The 25,348-nt window shown below is 37.8% G+C and overlaps 1 protein-coding gene across 1 annotated transcript in view; it reads left to right on the forward strand.

Annotated features, from left to right (window-relative positions):
* LOC111189998 (NLR family CARD domain-containing protein 3-like) overlaps window positions 1–25,348 on the forward strand; it is a 189,992-nt gene that overhangs the window by 42,509 nt on the left and 122,135 nt on the right. The gene's annotated exons all lie outside the window — the stretch shown is intronic.

Genomic DNA, 25,348 nt, shown 5'->3' on the forward strand with positions numbered 1-25,348 from the left:
GCGCGCAGTTCGAGGGTTGTTAGCGGAGATACAGATACAGATACATCTACAGAGAGAGAGAGAGAGAGAGAGAGAGAGAGAGAGAGAGAGAGAGAGAGAGAGAGAGAGAGAGAGAGAGAGAGAGAGAGAGAGAGAGAGAGAGAGAGAGAGAGAGAGAGAGAGAGAGAGAGAGAGAGAGAGAGAGAGAGAGAGATAGATAGATAGATAGATAGATAGATAGATAGATAGATAGATAGATAGATAGATAGATAGATAGATAGATAGATAGATAGATAGATAGATAGATAGATAGATAGATAAGATAAGATAAGATAAGATAAGATAAGATAAGATAAGATAAGATAAGATAAGATAAGATATAGATAGTAGATAATAAAATATTAGAATGGAACCAGTAAGAAAAAGAGGCCGTTCTGAAGTTTGGGAACACTTTGAACTTTTGCCATCAAATAAGGTAGAAAATTATTATTTAGAAAATATAAACTTTGGAAGAAAACTATGCCTTTTAGACATATGGCATTTTATTAGTTCTGTAAGAGTGTACAATAATTATATATATATATATATATATATATATATATATATATATATATATATATATATCCTCATAGTTCAATGTGTGTACTGTCATGGCATACATCCAGTAAAAGTGTTGCCTTATGACAACATATTTTGAAATAATTTTTATACAGAGATGCACACCATTTTTAAATGTTAAAATCCCTGTATGCATTTCCTGGTTTAAAAGTTGTGGATGTTTTGCCTCAGGTGAAGTGCCTAGTCTGCTCTCAGCAGTTGGCTTACAACAATAACACCTCTTCAATGCTAAGACATTTTCGAGCAAAACATGAAAACATTCCTTGCCAAAGCCGAACAACTCTGTCAAGTACCCAAGGTATTGCTTACTCTTTTTTATTAGTTTACATATTCTATCCTTCATCGTATGCCACTCATTATTTATTCTTTCTTGTGAATCCTGTGTATTATTTGGCAAAGGTCACCTTCCAACATAGATTGGTATATACACAGTATGCCAAATTCTAGTGAATCACATTACAAATTCTGTACAATTAAACATATGTAACATATCCCTATATTTGTTCAGGGCCAAGACAACAAATGCTTGACAGTGCTTTGGTGAATATGATTGTTAAGGATTTACAGCCCTTCACAATAGTGGATGATGCTGGATTTAGGGAGTTTGTAGGTATCTTGGATCCTACTTATGTCATCCCATCAAGAAAAGCGTTGAAAAGTATGGTGGAAGCTAAGTACACAGAGACAAAAGAAAAGGCCAAAGAAGAGGTGCAGAAAGCCACAGCTGTGAGCCTTACATCTGACATGTGGACATCTATACATATGGATGCATATTTGGCCATCACATGTCACTTAATAAATGAGAAGGATGAGCTATCAACTTTTCTGCTGGGAGTGGGAAAATTCCCAAAGTCTCATTCTGCTGAAAACTTGGCTGAGGTGAAGACAGCTCTGATGGCAGAGTGGGGTATTCAGAAGAAGGTGAGATGTCTTGTGACAGATGCAGCACCTAATATGGTGGCATGCGCAGTACTGTTAAAAATGCTTCACACAATCTGCATTGCACATGCCTTAAATTTGATTGTAAAGAAGGCCATAGATCAAACACCTGGACTGGAGCACATTAGATCAAAGGCCAGAAAGATTGCTGGATATTTCAGATCCAGCACAACTGCCAAAGAAAGACTGTTCCAAATGCAAGGGCAAATGGGTAGGCCTACACTTAAACTCATTCAAGAAGTAGAGACCCGCTGGAACAGCACTTTTGCCATGCTGCAGAGGATGTATCAGCAAAGAGAGCCAGTTGGTGCCGCTTTAGTCACACTGAAGACAGATTTGACACCTTTGACTTCAGAAGAATACCACACCATTAATGAGTGTCTCGGTGTGTTATCTACATTCAATGAAGCAACCACTGAGTTATCCGAGGAACGGAGAGTGTCAGGATCCAAGGTAATTCCCCTCATTCGAATGCTGAGACATGCCTTGAATACAAAGCAGTCACAAGCACAGGATGAAAAGTCAATACAATTGTGCAGCAACCTGTTCAGATTGCTAAATGACCGAGTGTCCTCCTATGAAACAATGAGCATCATGACACTGGCCACTCTTTTAGACCCACGATATAAAACTGTGGGATTCTGTAGCCAGTCTAATGCTCAAGCTGCTGTTAAACGTCTCACAGGAGAATGTGCAACTGTAATAAGGATCCAAGAACAACAAAACACTCCATCTACTTCCAGTGCCACCAGTCAGCCACAATTAGAAGCAACAGTAGCCTCATCCAGTACTACACCTAGCACAGGTACTCCCTATGAAACTTTGTTTTTACTTATAACTGTCATGAAAATGTAGTGCCAAATGCTTTAAGAAATATTTGACTATTATGCTTCTTAATTCTTTCAGGTGAAGGGCTGTGGGATTTGTTGGACAGCCATGTGGTAGAAACCAGGAGAGTAAGAAATGCCACTGCAGATGCCACTGTTGAGGTCCAGAGGTACCTAAATGATCCAATCATACCACGGACTGAGGATCCCTTGAGATTCTGGGCATCACAGAAAAATGTGTATCCCCACCTTTATCATCTTGCACTGGAGTTTTTATGCACACCAGCCTCCTCTGTCCCGTGTGAGCGGATTTTTTCAAAGGCTGGAGAAGTTGTGACTAAAAAAAGAAACCAACTGAACCCCAGCACTGTGGAAAAAATCTTATTCCTAAATAAAAACTAAATTACACATGTACATAACCACGTCCATTAAATATGTGCCCCCTGCCCCTTACACAAGCACCTTCACCTTTATGAGCATACATTTCTTTCATCAAATTCTTCCATATCCCCCATGCAGCATATCTACATGAGCCTTGCCTATGGAAAAATAGGCAATGGACTAGTGATACATGTAAACATGTTACAAACCCTGCTTGGAAAGATGTGAATAATAGTGAATAATATAATTAAAAAATTTGGTATATTAACAGATTAATAACATGGTGAAGGGAAAAAAGCAACAATGTGAATGCAATTAGAATTACAAGTGTAGTTTCTCCTTATCAAGGTACATTCTAAGTGTATTATATATTAATTAAAAATATATTACAGTTATGTCTTTTAATATAATGCATTAAATTATCCAGACATCAAAGTATTCTTCCATTTCCTTTTTTCAGTTTTTATTTAAACCTCAAATGTCATGTAAATGCACTGGAACAGGTTTAAAAACTGTAAAAAGACAAAAAAACGCCCCTCGTCCTTTAAATACACAAAGCACTTTCAGGTTTTGCCCACCAGGTGCCGCTGATGTCCACTGTGTTATGAAGCTCCGAGTAATGAACCTTTTTTCGATACAATTAGGAAAAAGGCTTCAGTGCTTCAGAAAGCCTCGGTTTGCCATCACTAGCAAACAGTGCAACAAAAGGAACTACAAACCAAGTGAGCAAAAAATAAAACAATCAATCAAAATGGACAAATTAACAAATGAATAAAGTAATAAATCAGAAAACTTACACAAACACACATCCATTGGAGGCTCAGTCCTCAATCCAAAAACAGTTCAAATCCTCAGACCATGCCAAACAAAGAAATAAAAATGGCAGACAGTAACATTTTAACCTCTAAGCCCCGCCTTATCCTGCTGCAAAGGATTATGGTCTATGTAGTTTACCTGCTCCCAGGGAATTTCCAACAAATAATATTAAATAAAATAAAACTGCTGTTTTTTAAAAAAGCTGATATTTTGGCCAAGTTTTCTCCATATATTGTACGATTTATCATTCATGTAATTATCATGAAAGGCAGGGGCAAATCTACTATAAATAAAATAGAATTAATATAGCTTTTTGAAACAAAGTTAAGATACAGATTTACATTAATAGACTCGATAAGTTAAATTATTGAGGGTGTTTCCATTTATTTAATGATAGGTTGATTATGTAATTATGGTGACAGGCCTATTTAAAACAATACATATTGTTGAAATATACCAGTATGTGTATATGTGTAATTGGTTTTGTCTTTCAGTTGTTGATGATATAAAACACTGACAGAACTACTATAGGCTTCTTCAGTATACAGTATATAATACTGAATCATAACGCAAGATAAAAATGGCGACGGTCCGGACCTTGGCCTGGCGAAATTTTCTCTAACTGGATCGTACTGAATTCTAATTAAATACCCCTGATCTAAAGACTGAGATTTTTACCATTTACATGATGCCATTTAATACAAGATTAATTAAAAATAGTTATATTTTACATACAAAATAGTTATTAGTTACCTGAGTACTAGGAAAAACAAAACAAATTCTCAAGTCACTTTTAAGAAAATGAGTGGCTTTAGGACTAGAATGTGTTGTGGTTGCTAAGGTGTTTCTAGGTGGCTGTTATAGTAATCTGTTGTGATTACCATAGTGTGGCTAGGTGGTTGCTAAGGTGTTTGTATAATATCTGTGCTGGTTGTTGTGGTGTTGCTGAGTGGTTGGTAGGTGGCTACTAAGGTGATACAAGGTGGTCCCTAAAATGTTGCTATGGTATCTGTTGTGGTTGCAATAGTGTTGCTAAGTGATTGGTAGGTGGTTTCCAATGTGTTGCAATAGTCTCTGTTGTGGTTGAATAAGGTGTTTCTAGGTGGTTTATAAGGTGTTGCTATGGTATCGGTTGTGATTGCCATAGTGTTGCTAGGCGGTTGCTAAGGTGTTCGTATGATATCTGTGCTGGTTGCTATGGCATTGCTAGGTGGTTGCTAGTGTGTTGTTAAGTGGTTGGTAGTTGGCTTCTGAGGTGTTACTAAGTGGTTACTAAGTTGTTGCAATGCAAACACTGTTGTTTGCTATGGTGTTGCTAAATAGGTCCTAAGGTGTTGCTATGGTGTCCGTGGTGGCTGCTGCGATGTTGCTAGGTGGTTGCTAAGGTGTTGCTATGGTAGCCATGGTGGCTGCTAAGGTGTTGCTTGAAATGCAAACATGTTTGGCCAGTGTTTCCAAACTTTTGAACAATGGCTTGTTTATCAGCAGCTGGATTACCAGAACTGTCCTTATCTGATAAACAGCGAGAGTGTTGACATATGCAAATTGATTGTGCGCAACATCCAATAACACGTCTAATTTGCATCGTAGTAGATATAAGATTGTGCAGTTTCATTTGTTTAATTTAACAGAGTCAGAGTCAGACATCCTGCTGAAAATACTGATTTCACTACTGATAAACTACTGAATAATTAATCAATAGATATACAGCTCTGGAAAAAAATAAGAGAGCACTTAAAAATGATGAGTTTCTTTGTTTTTACCACATAAAAAAATATCTGGAATATGAATCAAGAGGAAGATGGATGACCACAAGCCATCAAACCAAACTGAACTGCTTGAATTTCTGCACCAGGAGTAAAGGCATAAAGTTATCTAAAAGCAGTGTGTAAGACTGGTGGAGGAGGAGAACATGATGCTAAGATGCATGAAAACTGTGATTAAAAACCAGGGTTATTCCATCAAATATTGATTTCTGAACTCTTAAAACTTTATGAATATGAATTTTGCGTTTTCTTTGCATTATTTGAGGACTGAAAGCTCTGCATCTTTTTTGTTGTTATTTCAGCCATTTCTAATTTTCTGCAAATAAATGCTCTAAATGACAATATTTTAATTTGGAATTTGGGAGAAATGTCTGTAGTTTATAGAATAAAACAACAATGTTCATTTTGATCAAACATAAACCTTTAAATAGCAAAATCAGAGAAACTGATTCTGAAACTGAAGTGCTCTCTTCATTTTTTACAGAGCTGTATATTCATTCCCACAGGACACACACTTCTGTACTGCCCTCTAGAGGAAACCAAGAGCAGAATAATTGAAAAAATATCACTGATAAAGTAGAAAAATTGAGGTTGTGATAGAGATTCCTTTTATAAAATGTGCTCTATAACAACAAATACACCAATTATTACTGATTGATCCAATTTCTTGTCTACATTTCTTTCTGATAAGTGGTGTAACTATACCAGCTTAACAAACCTAGGACTTTTAAAATCACTTCAAAAGAGCATGGACAACTCATCCAGGAGGTCAGATTCAGTAATAAGGAAGAGATTGGGCAAAAATTCTCTCTATGGGAGAATTTCCAGGCAAAAAATGAACCCCAAATTTTCTCACTTTTGCCAAAACACATCTTGATAATCTCCAGAACTTTTAAGAAAATATTCTTTGGACTGATGAGAGAAACATTGAACTTTTTGGAAGGCGTGTGTCCCTTTACATCTGGCCTAAAACTAAGACAGCATTTCAGAAAAAGAACATCACACTGAATGTAAAACATGGTGGTGGTAGTGTTGTGATGGTCTGGGGCTGCTTTGCTGCTTCAGGGTCTGGACAACTTGCTGTAATAGATGGAACCAGGAATTCTGCTCTCTATTAGAGAACGGCCATCTTTTTGTGACCTTAAGCTCAGACATACTTGGGTTCTGCAGCAGGACAGTGACCCGAAGTACACCAGCAGGTCCACCTCGGATCTTAAGCAGGACGGTTATGCTGGAAACCCCTACAATGTGTCTGAATAAAAACAATTCTCTAAAGAAGAGTGGAACAAAATTCCTCCACAGAGATGTGAAAAACGGGTTGCCAGTTATTACAAACACTTGATTGCAGTTGTTGCAGCCAAGAGTGGAACAAACAAACTCTCATATTTCCTATAAAAATATAAAATTTTGATATGATTTATTTGCACGAGTACGCGTAAAATTAGAATTTAAAGGAAAATATGTCACATAACACAAAGCTATACTTTAAGGATTATTATAATCAAATGCAGAAAAAATATAACTCCTAGAAACTGTCACCATATAAACAGGATTCTGAAAAAGAGCAGGCATATGAAAATTAGTTATAGAAAAAATTTGAACAAAAGGTTATGGTATAATGTGGTAGATGAAGATAATGTCTGGTCTGTTGTTAGATGGTGAGATTAGATGAAATGTTTGCATGATTTGCATACTCTACTGCAGGTCAAGAAAGAAAGGTTGGCTAAAGTTTGTAGCACATAAGTTCAGTTTGCTTCTGTATAAAATATATTGACTTTGCTATTAACTTTTTAATATATTGATTGTGCAGTAACTTATCATTAACTGACAAGATTTTTTATAACTTTTTCAGTAACAGAAAGTTATTTAGATAGTCCATTATCAATGCCTTACAACCTAACCCTAACTTTAACTTGAACTTTAAACTTACCCTAAAACCTAAAACTAACTTTAACCTAAACTTTAAATCTTACCCTAAAACCTAACCCTAACTTTAATCAAAAATTTGAATCTTACTCTAAAACCTATGCCTAACTTTAGCCTAAGCCTTAACGTTTACCCTAAAACTTAACCATAACTTTAAACTAAACTTAAAATCTTTCCATAAAACCTAACCCCAATCTTAAACTCATTTTTATATTCTAACTCCTAAAAACAGTGTGATATCTGCTGGATCATCCAAACTGTCATCATATAAACAGGATTATGAAAAAGAGCTTATGAAAATTAGTTACAGAGAAAACAAGAACAAAAGGTTACTGTATAATGTGGAAGATGAAGATAATGTTTGGTCTGATGTTAGATGGTGAGAAATATTTGAATGTTTTGCCTATTCTACTGCAATTTGTGAAAGAAAGTTTGTCCAAAGTTTGTAGCACATATGTTCAGTTTGCTTCTATATTAAATATATAGATTTTGCTAAAATTATTGTGCAGTAATTTATCATAAAATGAAATCATTAAAAGAACTTTTTCAGTAACACCAAAAAGTTATTTGGCTGGTCCATTATCGATGCCTCTTAGATGCTCAACTAAAATTTAACTACTTTAATATCTATTAAATAAAACTGAACTCTTACTTGATTATAAATAATTCTATAGAGAACCTAACCTGACCCTCAACCATTAATGATCCCTAAAACCTAACCCTAACTTTAACCTAAACTTTAAATCTTACCCTAAAACCTTCCCATAACTTTGACCTAAGCCTTTAATTTTACCCTAAAACCTTACCCTAACTTTAACCTAAACCTAAAATCTTACTTTAAAACCTAACCCTAACTTTAACCTAAACCTAAAATCTTACTTTAAAACCTAACCCTAACTTTAACTTAAACTTTAGATCTTTCCCTAAAACCTAACCCTAAGTTTAATCTAAACATTAAATCTTACTCTAAAACCTAACCATAACTTTTACCTAAAGTTTAGATCTTATTTTTAAACCTAAACCTAACTTTAACCTAAATTTTAAATTTTACTATAAAACTTAACCCTTACTTTAAACTAAACTTTACATTTTACCCTAAAATCTTACTAAAATAACACATCCTAGATATCAATGAATAAAATATTCCAGGACCTTTATTTATTACATAGTGTAATGTGTTGAGAACAAAAAAATAAAAAATAATCAATGAAAATCTAAATTATTATCCCATGGAGGTCTAGATTTGGAATCATTCTCAAAATCATAGTGGAAAATCAAACAATGGGCGTGGAGTGGAAATTACTGTACAGTAGTGTGTGTGGCTCCACTTGCCTGTATGATCTCCCTACAACGCCTAGGGATGCTCCTGATGCGGTGGCTGTTCTCCTGAGGAATCTCCTCTCAGACCTGGATTAAAGCGTCAGTAACTCCTGGACAGTCTGTGATGCAGTGTGGTGTTGTTGGATGGAACGAGACATGATGTTCCAGATGTGCTGGATTGGATTTAGGTCTGGGGAACGGGCAGCCAGTCCACTGCTGACACACTTCAGCCACATGAGGTCTAGCATTGTCCTGCATTAAAAGGAACCCAGGGGCCCACTGCTCCAGCATGTGGTCTCACAGTGGGTCTGAGGATCTCATCCCGGTACATAATGGCAGTCATAAATTTTACTTGAACGTGAGAAAGTGCGTTCCCCCACGGAACTTTCGTTTTGGGCGTACGCCGCTGTCTACCAAAAAAGTTCTGAAGGAGAATGTTTGGTCATCTGTTTGTGACCTCAAGTTTTGGTGTACCTAGGTTCTGTATGGAGTGAAATGTATGCCGAATGTTTTACATTAAAAATAAAATCTGCAATCAAAAATGTTTAAATCAAAAGGATAAATTGTATGTTGCAAATTCAAAAGAGAAAAATACTAGGTTACTCACTTGTTCACTGACTAGGTAACTAGCTAACTTGCTAGCACACTGACTATGCAACTCACTAGTTCACTGACTAGGTAACTCAGTAGTTCACTGACTAGGTAATTAACTAACACACTAGCTCACAAACTAAGTAACTCACTAGTTCACTGACTAGGTAATTAGCTAACTGACTAGTTCACTGACTAGGTAACTCAGTAGTTCACTGACTAGGTAACACACTAGCTCACTGACTAGGTAACACACTAGCTCACTGACTAGGTAACTAACTTACACACTAGCTCACTGACTAGGTAACACACTAGCTCACTGACTAGGTAACTAACTTACACACTAGCTCACTGACTAGGTATTAACACACTAGCTCACTGACTAGGTAACTAACTTACACACTAGCTAATTCAGTAGCTCACTGACTAGGTAACTCAGTAGCTCACTGACTAGGTAACTCAGTAGCTCACTGACTAGGTTATTCAGTAGCTCACTGACTAGGTAACTAACTAGTTCACTGACTAGGTAACTCAGTAGCTCACTGACTAGGTAACTAACTTACACACTAGCTAATTCAGTAGCTCACTGACTAGGTAACTCACTAGCTCACTGACTAGGTAACTCAGTAGCTCACTGACTAGGTAATTCAGTAGCTCACTGACTAGGTTATTCAGTAGCTCACTGACTAGGTTATTCAGTAGCTCACTGACTAGGTAACTCACTAGTTCACTGACTAGGTAACTCAGTAGCTCACTGACTAGGTTATTCAGTAGATCACTGACTAGGTAACTAACTAGTTCACTGACTAGGTAACTCAGTAGCTCACTGACAAGGTAATTCAGTAGCTCACTGACTAGGTAACTCACTAGTTCACTGACTAGGTAATTCAGTAGCTCACTGACTAGGTAATTCATTAGCTCACTGACTAGGTAACTCACTAGTTCACTGACTAGGTAATTCAGTAGCTCACTGACTAGGTAACTCACTAGTTCACTGACTAGGTAACTCAGTAGTTCACTGACTAGGTAACACACTAGCTCACTGACTAGGTAACACACTAGCTCACTGACTAGGTAACTAACTTACACACTAGCTCACTGACTAGGTAACTAACTTACACACTAGCTCACTGACTAGGTATTAACACACTAGCTCACTGACTAGGTAACTAACTTACACACTAGCTAATTCAGCAGCTCACTGACTAGGTAACTCACTAGTTCACTGACTAGGTAACTCAGTAGCTCACTGACTAGGTAACTCAGTAGCTCACTGACTAGGTTATTCAGTAGCTCACTGACTAGGTAACTAACTAGTTCACTGACTAGGTAACTCAGTAGCTCACTGACTAGGTAACTAACTTACACACTAGCTAATTCAGTAGCTCACTGACTAGGTAACTCACTAGCTCACTGACTAGGTAACTCAGTAGCTCACTGACTAGGTAATTCAGTAGCTCACTGACTAGGTTATTCAGTAGCTCACTGACTAGGTTATTCAGTAGCTCACTGACTAGGTAACTCACTAGTTCACTGACTAGGTAACTCAGTAGCTCACTGACTAGGTTATTCAGTAGATCACTGACTAGGTAACTAACTAGTTCACTGACTAGGTAACTCAGTAGCTCACTGACAAGGTAATTCAGTAGCTCACTGACTAGGTAACTCACTAGTTCACTGACTAGGTAATTCAGTAGCTCACTGACTAGGTAATTCATTAGCTCACTGACTAGGTAACTCACTAGTTCACTGACTAGGTAATTCAGTAGCTCACTGACTAGGTAACTCACTAGTTCACTGACTAGGTAACTCAGTAGTTCACTGACTAGGTAACACACTAGCTCACTGACTAGGTAACACACTAGCTCACTGACTAGGTAACTAACTTACACACTAGCTCACTGACTAGGTAACACACTAGCTCACTGACTAGGTAACTAACTTACACACTAGCTAATTCAGTAGCTCACTGACTAGGTAACTCACTAGTTCACTGACTAGGTAACTCAGTAGCTCACTGACTAGGTAACTCAGTAGCTCACTGACTAGGTAACTCAGTAGCTCACTGACTAGGTTATTCAGTAGCTCACTGACTAGGTAACTAACTAGTTCACTGACTAGGTAACTCAGTAGCTCACTGACTAGGTAACTAACTTACACACTAGCTAATTCAGTAGCTCACTGACTAGGTAACTCACTAGCTCACTGACTAGGTAACTCAGTAGCTCACTGACTAGGTAATTCAGTAGCTCACTGACTAGGTTATTCAGTAGCTCACTGACTAGGTTATTCAGTAGCTCACTGACTAGGTAACTCACTAGTTCACTGACTAGGTAACTCAGTAGCTCACTGACTAGGTTATTCAGTAGATCACTGACTAGGTAACTAACTAGTTCACTGACTAGGTAACTCAGTAGCTCACTGACAAGGTAATTCAGTAGCTCACTGACTAGGTAACTCACTAGTTCACTGACTAGGTAATTCAGTAGCTCACTGACTAGGTAATTCAGTAGCTCACTGACTAGGTAACTCACTAGTTCACTGACTAGGTAATTCAGTAGCTCACTGACTAGGTAACTCACTAGTTCACTGACTAGGTAACTCACTAGCTCACTGACTAGGTAACTCACTAGTTCACTGACTAGGTAATTCAGTAGCTCACTGACTAGGTAACTCACTAGTTCACTGACAAGGTAATTCAGTAGCTCACTGACTAGGTAACTCACTAGTTCACTGACTAGGTAACTCACTAGCTCACTGACTAGGTAATTCAGTAGCTCACTGACTAGGTAACTCACCAGTTCACTGACTAGGTGACTAGCTAACTCACTATCTCACTGACTAGGTAACTATCATACTTTGCACATGAATATTTAGCACACCTTGCTAACATGAGCTTTTTTAATGGAGTTCGCCCTCCATGTTTGGAAGAACGTTTAAAGCTAGTGGGGTGGGCGTGGTCAGTCTCAGATGAGGGTTCAGGGAAACAGCAGTCAGTCCAAAACCAGCTGACCAATGGAGAATTAAAGGGTACGCCTTCTTCTAAGCCCCGCCCACCCGTGAAAACTGTGCCAAAACTCAGAAGCAAATACTGATCCAGAAGCAAAAGTCTTTAACAGAAAAATCCAAAGAAATCCACAGAAAAGTCACAAAAACACAAAAATAAAAGCAATGACAGACAAAATCCAAACTCAAAATAATTTTCAAATAACTGCAAAGAATAATATAGTAACCAAGTATATTTAAAAGTATGTATTTGCTATGTATATTTTCTCTTTTGAATTTGCAACATACAATTTAAGAGTCATGAACATGCAAACAATAAGACACTTGGTAGGGGTGTTCCCTTCCTGGAAGATGCTGCATCACCACACCCCTACAGGCACACATTTATCAGTGCCATCAACACACACACAGACACTTTGGAGATTTAGGAGAGTGTGCTCTACAGACACTGTGCTTTACTCCAGAGCAGAATGGAGATGAAGGATGATACTTATGTAAATGAGGGATATGTTTCAGACAATGAAAATGTATATGAAGACATAGAAGAGGTAAACATAGAGGTTAATAAAGTCAAAAGCAACCAAAGTAAATCTGGCGTCGTTCACACTAAAAAGACTACACACCTGCAGAAATCCTCTGTTTGCCACACTAATACTGGAACTGTGAAGACCTCTCATCCAGACAAAGCAGATCCCCAGCTCAAAGGTAAGTAGCTACAACCCCTGGCGAAATGTATGGAATCACCAGTCTTGGATGAGCACTCCTTCAGACATTTCATTCTGTAAAACAAACTCTGATCAAAAACATGATACAAAAATAAGGTCATTCCAAAGTGCAACTTGTTGGCTTTCAGGAACACTCAAATAAATGAAGAAAAAACATTGTGGAAGTCAGTGAATGTTACTTTTATTGACCAACCACCGGGAAAAAAATATGGAATCACTCAATTCTGAGGAAAAAAGTATGGAATCACTCAAATTGAAGGTAGAAAATAAGGACACACCCAGTCAATTTCCTTTCCCTAAATGGACACCTGCCTCAGATTAGATCTGCTCGTTAGTCTGCAGTTAAAAACACCTGCAGTCATGACACCTTGGAGGGCTGCTGGACGAATTAGAGTGGCAAGAACCATGGCTCCAACAAGAGAAATGTCTCTTGAAACAAAAGAGAGGATTGTGAAACTTCTTGAAGAAGGTAACTCTTCACGCATGGTTGCTAAAGATGTGGGCTGTTCACAGTCAGCTGTATCCAAGATATGGACCAAATACAAACAGCATGGAATGGTTGTTAAAGCCAAGCGTACTGGTAGACCGAGAAAGACATCAAAGCGTCAAGACAAGCAACTTAAGGCCATTTGTCTTGAAAACCGAAAAAGTACAACTAAACAGATGAAGCATAAATGGGAAGAAGCTGGAGCCAATGTATGTGACCGAACCGTAAGAAATCGCCTAAAGGAAATGGGATTTCAATACAGGAAAGCTAAAAGAAAACCATCATTGACACCTAAACATAAAAGAACAAGACTGCAGTGGGCTAAGGAGAGGCAATCATGGACTGTGGATGACTGGATGAAAGTTATCTTCAGTGATGAGTCAAGAATCTGCATTGGACAAGGTGATGATGCTGGAACTTTTGTTTGGTGCCGTTCCAGTGAGATTTATGAAGAGGCCTGCCTGAAGAAAACAACCAAATTTCCACAGTCCTTGATGATATGGGGCTGCATGTCAGGCAAAGGCACTGGGGAGATGACTGTGGTTAATTCTTCTATCAATGCAAGTTTACATTGACATTTTGGACAGTTTTCTCATCCCTTCAATTGAACAGATGTTTGGAGATAATGAAATAATTTTCCAAGATGACAATGCATCGTGCCATAGGGCAAAAACAGTGAAGGCATTCCTTGGAGAAAGACACATTCAGTCGATGTCATGGCCTGCAAATAGTCCAGATCTCAACCCAATTGAAAACCTGTGGTGGAAATTGAAAAAAATGGTCCACAAGAAGGCTCCGACCTGCAAAGCTGATCTGGCAACTGTTATCAAAGAGAGTTGGCAACAAATTGATGCAGAATACTGTTTGTCACTCATCAAGTCCATGCCTCAGAGACTGAAAGCCGTTATAAAAGCCAAAGGTGGTGCAACTAAATACTAGTGATGTATTTTGAATCATCTTTTGTTTCTCTGTTTTTCATGATTCCATACTAATTGAGTGATTCCATATTTTTTTCCCTGTGGTTGGTCAATAAAAGTAACATTCACTGACTTCCACAATGTTTTTTCTTCATTTCTTTGAGTGTTCCTGAAAGCCAACAAGTTGCACTTTGGAGTGACCTTATTTTTGTATCATGTTTTTGATCAGAGTTTGTTTTACAGAATAAAATGTCTGAAGAAGTGCTCATCCAAGACTGGTGATTCCATACTTTTTGCCAGGGGTTGTACATCATCAACATCTTCACTTTTCTCTGCACTGCTGTGTCTAAATTCTCTTGCAAACGTCTGCATAACACCAGTAACATTAACAACTTTGTATTAGACTCTATCAACAGGCTCCTCCAAAATCCTCTGGACCCATGATCTAATCATCTGCATTAAACAACATTCAGATGATTAGATCATAAAACAATAAAACAATCAGACAAAGATTATCTGAGTAAATACAAAAAGCAGTTTTTAAACTGGAAAGGAAAAGTTTGTGAACAACAATCACCTCCGGAGGGCTCCATTGGCCAGTGCACAGACCCAAGCCCTAACTGAAGTATTCTTAAGCTGGGTAACAATTCATATAGAACCTCTACAGAACCAAATGGAAAAGGTGTTTACCCAGGTGTTACAGTCCTGCTGTGTTCCAGTTCATGTTATTCCATTTTGTTTTTGCTGTTTCTTTAGTTGGGTGGAGTCAGATCAAGGGTGTGGCTGATCTGGGCTGAGGGATAAAAAAAATATGCCTTCAGTGTATATAATAATAAAAATAATAATAATATTAATGGATTATCAAGAAACTTTAATTTGCTATATTTGATGAGCCAAAGCCTTTAAACATGATCAGTTTTAATTTATTTAATATATAAAAATATTAGGGATTTTAGAATATCCATCAAGTGAATCAGAATTTATCAGAAGGTGTCCATATATTAGTTATAATAATAATAATAATTACTTTCTATAACACTTAGCCCAATGCATTTTAATGTGTGTGTTGTGTTTGGTAAATAGATACATGTTCAGCTGAGAATTATGGAGTGAAGAGAACACGGAGAGACACTGACAAGAGGGAAGAAGAAACTAAAGAAAGCATTTTACGCTGTGGTCGAAACAACTGGCTCCCTGTTTCTCAGTGTGGGGAAACTGGAAAGTGGTATAACCTGCACAATGTGTCAGTACGGCTCTTTAATGAGAAAGCAGCACTGGCCACCACAACGCAAACCGCAGTAGAAAAAGCTCCAGATGCTGCGGAAGCTGTAGAAGCTGTTGGTGATGAAAGTGAAACGTTCCTTGGAGAAACCGTAAGTGGAAGCATAGTAGTTCACCACTACTGCCTAAAACGCCATGTAAAGGAGGGGGTGAATCCAAGCGCACTGATGACCTGATGTCACTCCTGTGGGGGAAATGTTAAAATGTTAACCTGCAGATAGAGGTGAAAGGAAGAAATTCAGTGGAAGATGAGCATGATGAGAAGTCATTTAAATGAACAGACCGCATGTTGTGATCTGTCCTGTACTTTGAGTCAAGTGCAGAGCCAGAACCAGATGAGCTTTTCGCACAGCTGCTACAGCATAAGAGAGCTAAAGTAACTTTTTATTATCCTAGAGCCACATCCTGATACTGATGACGGATGAGCGGATGAGCTTCTGCAGAGAGTTAACAGACTCTGATCCAGACACAGTGGTCTGTAGTGGAAATGATGACTCCTCCACCCAGGTAGTTGAAGCAGAAGCCCTGCCATATGAAGATGAAGATCTGGATGCCATGTTGGATATGTTTTGGACAAGATAAGAAAAAAAGACAATAATAAAAAGGGCAAAAGAATCAGTCTGTGGGGTTTCTAAACCTTTAAAGGACCACTATGTAACTAATTTTCAGTGGTAAATAATAAAATGATCGGGATGTATCATCAGATATTAAGGAAACATGTTGAGTGAAAGCACTGGCAGCTCGTCAGCAGGGCTTCAGCAGTACGTTCCTATTTTAAGTTTTCACTCCGTCCCGGAGTTTTTGTCAGTTTTGTCCCCTGACTCCTCCTGCTGCTCGTTCCCCAATACTAACTTCACCCCCGAGGTTGCCAGCCGTAACTACACTACAGCGATCTGCGCTGCAGCAAAGGAGCTTAGCTAGCAGAGCTGGTTCAGTTAAACCTCAGCATGTCTCAAAATGCTCAGTGACCAAAGCAAGAATATAACAAGAGTGAATACTGGCAGTGAGTTCGAACGGTGGAGACTTAGAGCTCAAATAAACTACAAGACTGACCCAGAGCTGCTACTTTGCTCCTGAACAGGTAAGCTAACTGGCTAGCTAATTCCATCAGGTTCTTTATCACCACCACTAGATGTGCTTACTAGGGACGAGCTGTCTCACATGTGGCTCACTCGCCGGGCATAGCCTCGCCAAGCGCAGGGGCTCACTCGCCGATGCATCTCCTAATCTCTCCTCATCTGAGTTTAATAGTTATTTCTCATCATGTCAACACCTGGTTTGGTTAATTGGTAAATGTGGTAAATCAGGTGAGCTGTTGACGGAACTGAACATAATATACACATGGTGGCTGAGGCGCATCCAGGAGAAATCTGGAACTAAACTTTGTTCTTCAGCTCGGCTCACAAGATACAACATACTTAGTTAAATTGAGAATTCCTTGTTATGTTTAACTGTATTTATATTTATTGCATCTGTTCAAATCATATGTGGTGCTTTTCCCCCAAGAAAAACACTCATATTGCTGAGATAAATGGATTAGTGTAATTTGCTGCAGTGCCTTAAACATTTGCACAGTACTGTGTATTATACATGTGGTTTGAATTAATCTAATACTAAAAGTGTCTGCCAAAACATTTTTTTTTTCAACAAACTTAGCATACTGTGTTATACTTCATGGTTTGGAGTTATATTATATAATTCATAGACTAATTTATTATATATATATACTTAGAATGGAGTATTGAAATCTTGCTTCTCAGCGGCCTGAATTTCTGTTGCTTAAAACAAGACAGACATATTATGAATACTCAGACAGGCCTAGCCGGTTATTAGCATTGAAGCCATACTGTTACGGTTTAGTGGGGGAGGTGGACTTAAATGCATTTTATTTATTTGCATTTTAAATATTTTATTTTTATGCTTATTTATTAGTCTTATTTATCAATATATTTGATATTACTGGTGTGTCTGTGTGTGTGCGCAGTTGGTTTGATGGTATTTGGGATGGAGTGCTTGAACAACCGGGGTTTGAACGCCAACCTTTGAACTGCAGACTGGTGTGCTACAACTGCACTAGTGGTGTGTGCAGTGGCGTTGGAAAAGGGGCCTTAAATGTGGCAGTGGAGAAAAAGGGCGGGAAAATCAAACAAAGGATCTGCTGCCACATGGCATGGCCCAAACAAAGGAAATGAAATCAAACTTAGGAAAGGCTTCTTGAAAATCAAAACTTAGAAAAACACTGAGATCTTTTCTCTCTCTTTTTTTGCAGCTTCTTTTAAGAAGTTTGTTTCTTTTGAGATCTTTTCTTATTTTTGTGGCTTCTTTTAAGATCTCTTTTCTTTCTAATCTCTTTCTTCTTTACCCACTGTTACCGGTCACCTCCTACAAAAGTGTGACGGTGAACTGAGGTTTGGCTGGGTTTTTTAAGCTGTCTTCACAGCTGAGCCTGATTAGCACTAATTACCACTGGGGATTCTGGGACTTTTTTTGCCCCAGGTCCACCAGCTCTTCTACTGCAGTGTCCTGGCCCTCTGCTGGTGGTTGGCAGCACATGCCACTTTCTTACACATACAACACTCATGCTCCTTCTTTACAAAACCAAAAGAAATAAACAATGCCTTCCAGGACTTTTACTCTCAATTGTACAAATCAACCCATTCAACCTGACATTTCAGAAATAGATTATTTTCTAAAACAGATTAATTTACCATCCTTGACATCTGTTCTTAGATCAGAACATGTCTCTAACATCTTTACTGCTTAAAAAAGGGAAAGACCCTCTTAAACGTGAAAGCTACAGACCTATATCATTAATAAATTCAGATTTAAAAATATACACCAAGGTGCTATCCACCAGACTTAACTCTTAATATTTATTATTTAGTTCACCAGGACCAATCAATCCAGTTTCAATCCAGGGCATTTAGCTGCGGATAACTTATGTAGACTTACTTATCTTATCACTTATCATGTTATTTCATTATATTTCATACAAGTCATGGCCTGATTAATGGTTTAAACCTCTCAGACTGAAAGATCTACCTTTTGCTGGAGTCAAACAAAAACAAGTTACATTTTAATGCGTTTATCAGTCATTCCCTACAGATATGGTCACAGGCTAACATGAACAAGGGCATTGTGCTTAAATTTCATAAAAACTCCCCAATATGGCATAATAACCTACTGTTGAATTACACAATACTGAGTGTTATAAAAGTCCTCAAATGGATCTGAGAGTTTGAACAGGAAGCCACTGTTTAACCGTCTCCTTTTTTATGTCCTAAAACAGGAGGGAAAATGAAGGAAACTCACACTAAGCTCTATAAAATTACTTTTATGTAAGGGGTCAGGCCACGCCTCCAGTAGGGGTCCAGGGCAGTGTAGTAAGAGATCAGCATGGAAGAGAACTCAGTTTCCCAGAAGCCCCAGCGCTGATTACTGGTGATCACTGATTAGCCAAACCTACTGGGGCCTGTATGAACAGAGTCTCAATACTGCAGCTTTGTAGAGGGACAGACAGTATCAATGACAGGACAAGAGAAATAACTCTAAAAACAGAAATGTGGAAAGAAAACAAATAAACTGAGTTTTTAATTTAGAAGAAATCTAAAGCTGTGTTAATGCACGCCATTAATTTGTTATCAGTAATGGTCTATTATTTTTTTTAACACAATTAATTACACCACCCAGCTCGACTCCAACTCCCACTGTAATCTGACCACACAAAACAAAACACACAAAAAATCAAAAGTCTCCTGTTCACCTTTCCAGTTGCCCATTTCTTCATTTATTCAACTTTATTAATATGAATCTTTTTTACAATGAAATAAAATAAGGACTAACAGAATAATTAACAGAAAGTACAGAATAAGGGATAACAGTAGTAGTAGTTCGAAATATAACCGGACCCACTCATTACTGTAATCATACTCTGGATTTAGTTTTGACCCTGGGTGTTCGCATAGATACCCTGAATACTCGTGCTTAAACCACCGCAATTTCAGATCATTACCTTATTTCATTTAAATTACATCTTAGCCATAATATACGTACATCCCCTTGCTACTCTATGAAATGTTCAATAATGCCTTTTACATCCCAACAATTTACAGATAAGCATCACGATTTATCAACTATAATGTACAACTATAATGTAGAACTAGACAAACTAACCGAAGGTTTAGAAAATACCTTTCACTCCACCTTAGATGGTGTAGCACCCCTTAAACATAAAATAAACAGACCGTAGTACAATAATCAAACTCGTACCTTAAAGCAGTTATGTAGTTATTTAGAGCGTAAATATCGATCAACTGAACTGGAAGTGTTACACTCTACAGTCTTGTCAAATATAGAAAAGTACTTAATAAAGCCCGTCTAGTGTATCACAGATCGAGATTAATAAAAATAATCCAAGAGCACTCTTAGAGAAATAGAGAAAACATGGTACAGTGGTTAAAGTTCCAAGGAGTGACCGGCCTATACGGTTATTTCCAAACTGACTAAAAACCAGGCAGGTACTGAACCTCAAATTCCAGCCATTCACACCAGCAACGCTTTTATGGACTTCTTCAATAGTAAAACATTCGGGATAAAATAAAACAGATAAACAGCACATCCTCTCTGTCATCTGGTGGGGCTGATCTAGAACAAAACCCTTTTACCGAAGTTAGGTTGGAAGTCTTTAACCCACTTCCACAACTAGAACTAGAGAAAATGATCTCCTCCTCAAACGGCACAACCTGCATTCTTGATGCAGTTTCCACAAAACTACTAAAACAGGTACTACCAGATATAATTAAACCGCTCTTAATTATAGTAAACTAATCGCTCACCCTAGGCCATGTACCCAAAGCCTTTAAAACAGCTGTAATTAAACCTCTGATCAACTATAGAGCTATTTCAAACTTACCGGTTATTTCTAAGCTCTTACCTGCAAAAAAAAAAAAAAAACAGGTCTTTAAAAAATTTTAATCTGGATTTAGGCCTCATTATAGCACTGAGACAGCTTCAGTTAAAATAACAAATGATCTGCCTCTTGCCGCTGACCAAGGCTGTGTTTCTCAACGGGTACTTATTGATCTGAGTACAGCCTTTGATACAATAGATCATACGATCTTTCTAGAAAGATTAGAGAACATGGTCGGTGTAACTGGAACTGCCTTATCATGGTTCAAATCATACTTAACCAATCGTTATCAGTTTGTGAGGTTAAATGATATGTCTTTCAGTTTTACTAAGGTAAGATATGGAATTCCAAAAGGCTCTATATAAGGGCCATAATTATTTATATTAAATATGCTCCCACTGGGCAAAGTTATTAAAAAACATGATGTAAATTTTCATTGTTATGTGGATGACACGCAGCTCTTCATATCAACCAAACCTGATGACAGAGTGACAATTAAGAAAATCGAGGATTGTGTAAAAGATGTGAAATTATGGATGTCGAGCAACTTCCTCCTAATAAATAGTGATAAAACAGAAGTTCTCCTACTAGGCCCCAAAGCTGCTAGAAATAAATGTTCAGACTTAATGCTAAATCTGTCCGACTTCTCCGTCACCCCTGGTTCAGCAGCTAAAAATCTTGGAGTTATCATAGATTCAGATCTAGCATTCGATAAACACATATCTAATGTTATTAGAACAGCTTTTCTACACCTCCGTAACATTGCCAAGCTAAGAAATACCTAATCCCTGCATGACGCAGAAAAATTAGTACAGGGCTTCATTATCTCGAGGCTCGATTATTGTAATGCGCTACTGTCTGGATGTTCCTGCAGGAGCTTAAATAAACTTCAGCTAGTTTAAAATGCTGCATTTAGGCTCCTTACTAAAACTAGAAAATCTGACCATACTAGTTCAGTCCTATCAGCACTGCACTGGCTTCCAGTCAAATTTCGCATAGATTATAACAATTCTTCTGTTACCATACTCCTGAGTATTTGCAAGACCTCATCTCCTGTTATGAACCACCGTGATTACTTAGATCACAGCGTGCTGGTTTCTTAGTAGTTCCTTATATTCAGAGGAGCTCTGCAGGAGGAAGAGCTTTCTCTTATAAAGCTCCCCAACTCTGGAATAATCTCCCTGAATATGTTCGGGACTCAGACACAGTCTCAATCTTTTAATCTAGACTGAAAACGTACTTGTTTAGTTTAGCTTTTGGTAATTAATGTTTTTCCCTTTAGATAAGGCTGCAGATCCAGGGGTTCATAAGGAGTTGTGGTAAACTGAGATGCTGGTGCTGTTGTTCACCCACTGCACACGGTCACTCAGGTTTGTGGATGGTGGAGTGGGTGGATGCCAGTGTTTCAGGGAGCCTCCATGTCTATGTTACCTTCTGGCTCTCTGCCTTTAGTTAGGCTGTTTTATTCAGATCTGCCGGAGTCATTAGTTTGCCACACTCGGATAATGTTTTATATTCTCTGTTTTACATGAATCCAGTTAAAACCAAGTCCATATCTCTGTCTTCTATTTTCTATGTTTAATGTTTTGCCTGATTCTTTGTCCTGTGATCATGTTTCTGTAAAGCTGCTTTGTGAAAACATCAGTTGTAAAAAGCACTATACAAATAAATTTGATATGATTTGAGTAGTGAGTAAAGATAACTGCAATTAACAAAATCATTTATATAAAATATTTACAATTAATATTTATACACACATTGTCCCTCTCTCTCTCTCACACACACACACACACACACACACAGACACGCCAACACTCTTGTACACTGTTACACACAATCTCTTACACTCAAACATTCTCCCTCACACACACACACTCTCACTCACACACACATTCTGTTACACACAGGGTTATTCTATCTTACACAGATGCACTGAGGAGTCAGAACCATAAACCCCAATCCCTGCATAGAGGGGCTGAGTGAAGGTGGTATAGAATGTGTGTAAGTGTGTGAGAGTGTGTGAGGGTGTGTGTGAGTGTGTGTGTGTATCAGAGGAGACGCTGTAGAAGGACAGAGTGCCGGCGGGACAGTCCACATACACTCCTACTCTCCTACAGCCGGAGGGAGGAGGGGGGAGATAAGTTCTGTTGTTATTGTGATAAACAGAGTAACTGTTATCAGAGCAGAACAATCTCCAGGAGTTTATATTACCTCCAAACACAGAGTCTGATCCTACTCCTTTCCTGCTGATGGTTTTATAACTCAGAGCTACAGCAGCTCCATATCCCCCACTCCTCCACTCAGCCTCCCAGTAACAGCGTCCAGTAACTCCCTCTCTGCTCAGAACCTGATACCACCAATCAAACCTCTCTGGATGATCAGGATACAAATGCAGCTCCTCTCTAAACTCCACCCTCCTGTTCTTCTCACTCAGAGAGAGACGAGGGTGCGCTGTGATTGGATCCAGTGTGAAATCACAAAACCCTGAACACAAGAACAACACAGAGAGTGTATTTAGTGTGTGTATGTAGTTTATATTGAGTGTGTGTGTGTGTATTTTATATTGAGTGTGTGTGTGTGTATTTTATATTGAGTGTGTGTGTGTAGCAGGGGTGTAGCAGAAAATTCTGGACCCTGTACACTCTCCGTGTCAGTACACAAGGAAAGTTATTATATAGTGTTATATTTAGTATGTGTGTAGTGTTTGTATGTACTGTGTGTGTAGTATTTGTATGTAGTGTGTGTGTAGTGTTATATTTAGTGTGTGTGTGTGTAGTGTCATCTTTAGTGTATGTGTAGTGTTTGTATGTAGTGTGTGTGCATTGTATGTATGTAGTGTGTGTCTGTAGTGTTATATTTACTGAATGTGTGTATATTTAGTGTGTGTTATATTTAGTGTGTAGTGTTATAGTTAGTGTGTGTGTGGTGTTTGTACTGTATGTACTGTATTTGTATGTAGTGTGTGTGTGTGTGGTATTTGTATGATGTGTGTGTGTATTGTTTGTATGTAGTGTGTGTGTAGTATTTGTTTGTAGTGTTTGTATGTAGTGTGTGTGTAGTGTTATATTTACTGAATGTGTGTAGTGTTATATTTAGTGTGTGTAGCCTTATGTTTATTGTGAGTAGTGATATATTTAGTGAGTATGTGTGTGTGTAGTCTTATATTTACTGAGTGTGTGTTATATTGTGTTATATTTAGGGAGTGTGTAGTGTTATATTGAGTGTGTGTAGTGTTATATTTAGTGAGGGTGTGTAGTGTTATATTTAGTGTGTATGTTGTGTTATATTTACTTAGTGTCTGTAGTGTTATATTTAGTGCATGTGTCCAGTGTTATATTGAGTGTGCATGTAGGGGTATATTGACTGTGTGTGTGTGTGTGTTTGTAGTGTTATATGTATTGTGTGTAGTGTTTTACTGTATGTAGTGTGTAGTTTTTGTATGTAGTGTGTGTGTGTGGTATGTGTATGTTGTGTGTGTAGTATTTGTATAGTGTGTGTATTGTATGTATTTTGTCTGTAGTGTTATATTTAGTGAGGGTGTGTGTGTAGTGTTATATTTAGTGTGTATGTAGTGTTATATTTCTTGAGTGTCTGTAGTGTTATATTTAGTGTGTGTAGTGGAATATTGAGTGTGTGTGTGTGTGGTGTTATATTTAGTGAGTGTGTGTAGTGTTATATTTATTGAGTGTCTGTAGTGTTATATTTAGTGTGTGTAGTGGAATATTGAGTGTGTGTAGTGTTATATTTAGTGTGTATGTAGTGTTATATTAATGTAGTGTGTAGTGTTATATTTAGTGTGTGTGTAGTGTTTCTACTGTATGTACTGTGTTTGTATGTAGTGTGTGTGTGTGGTATTTGTATGATGTGTGTGTGTGTGTGTAGTGTTTGTATGTAGTGTGTGTGTAGTATTTGTTTGTAGTGTTTGTATGTAGTGTGTGTGTAGTGTTATATTTACTGAATGTGTGTAGTGTTATATTTAGTGTGTGTAGCCTTATGTTTATTGTGAGTAGTGATATATTTAGTGAGTGTGTGTTATATTTAGTGTTATATTGTGTTATATTTAGTGTGTGTGTAGTGGTATATTGAGTGTGTGTGTGTGTGTGTGTGTAGTGTTATATTTAGTGTGTGTAGTGTATTACTGTATGTAGTGTGTTTGTGTGTAGTGTGTGTGTGGTATGTGTATGTTGTGTGTGTGTAGTATTTGTACATAGTTTGTGTATTGTATGTATTGTGTGTGTAGTGTTATATTTAGTGAGGGTGTGTAGTGTTATATTTAGGGTGTATGTAGTGTTATATTTACTGTGTATGTAGTGTTATATTTACTGAGTGTCTGTAGTGTTACATTTAGTGTGTGTGTAGTGTTATATTTAGTGCATGTGTCCAGTGTTATATTGAGTGTGTGTGTAGTGGTATACTGAGTGTGTGTTTGTGTGTGTGTGTAGTGTTATATTTAGTGTGTGTAGTGTTTTAATGTATGTAGTGTGTTTGTGTGTAGTGTGTGTAGTATTTGTATGTAGTGTGTGTGTGGTATGTTTATGTTGTGTGTGTGTGTAGTATTTGTATATAGTGTGTAGTGTTTGTATGTAATGTGTGTGTATTGTTTGTATGTAGTGTGTGTGTAGTGTTATATTTACTGAATGTGCGTAGTATAGTATATTTAGTGTGTGTGTGTGTGTGTGTGTAGTGTAATCTTTAGTGTGTGTGTTGTGTTATATTGAGAGTGTGTATTGTTATATTTAGTGTGTATTTAGTGCAGGGGTGTCCAAACTTTTTTTTGTTGGGGGCCAGAAGGAGAAATATATTTGAAGTCACGGGCCACAGACTCTGTAATAAAACAAATAATGAAATATACCATTTTCT

Source organism: Astyanax mexicanus, chromosome 25 (assembly GCF_023375975.1).
Source record: "Astyanax mexicanus isolate ESR-SI-001 chromosome 25, AstMex3_surface, whole genome shotgun sequence".
In the NCBI taxonomy this organism is placed as follows: Eukaryota; Metazoa; Chordata; class Actinopteri; order Characiformes; family Acestrorhamphidae; genus Astyanax; species Astyanax mexicanus.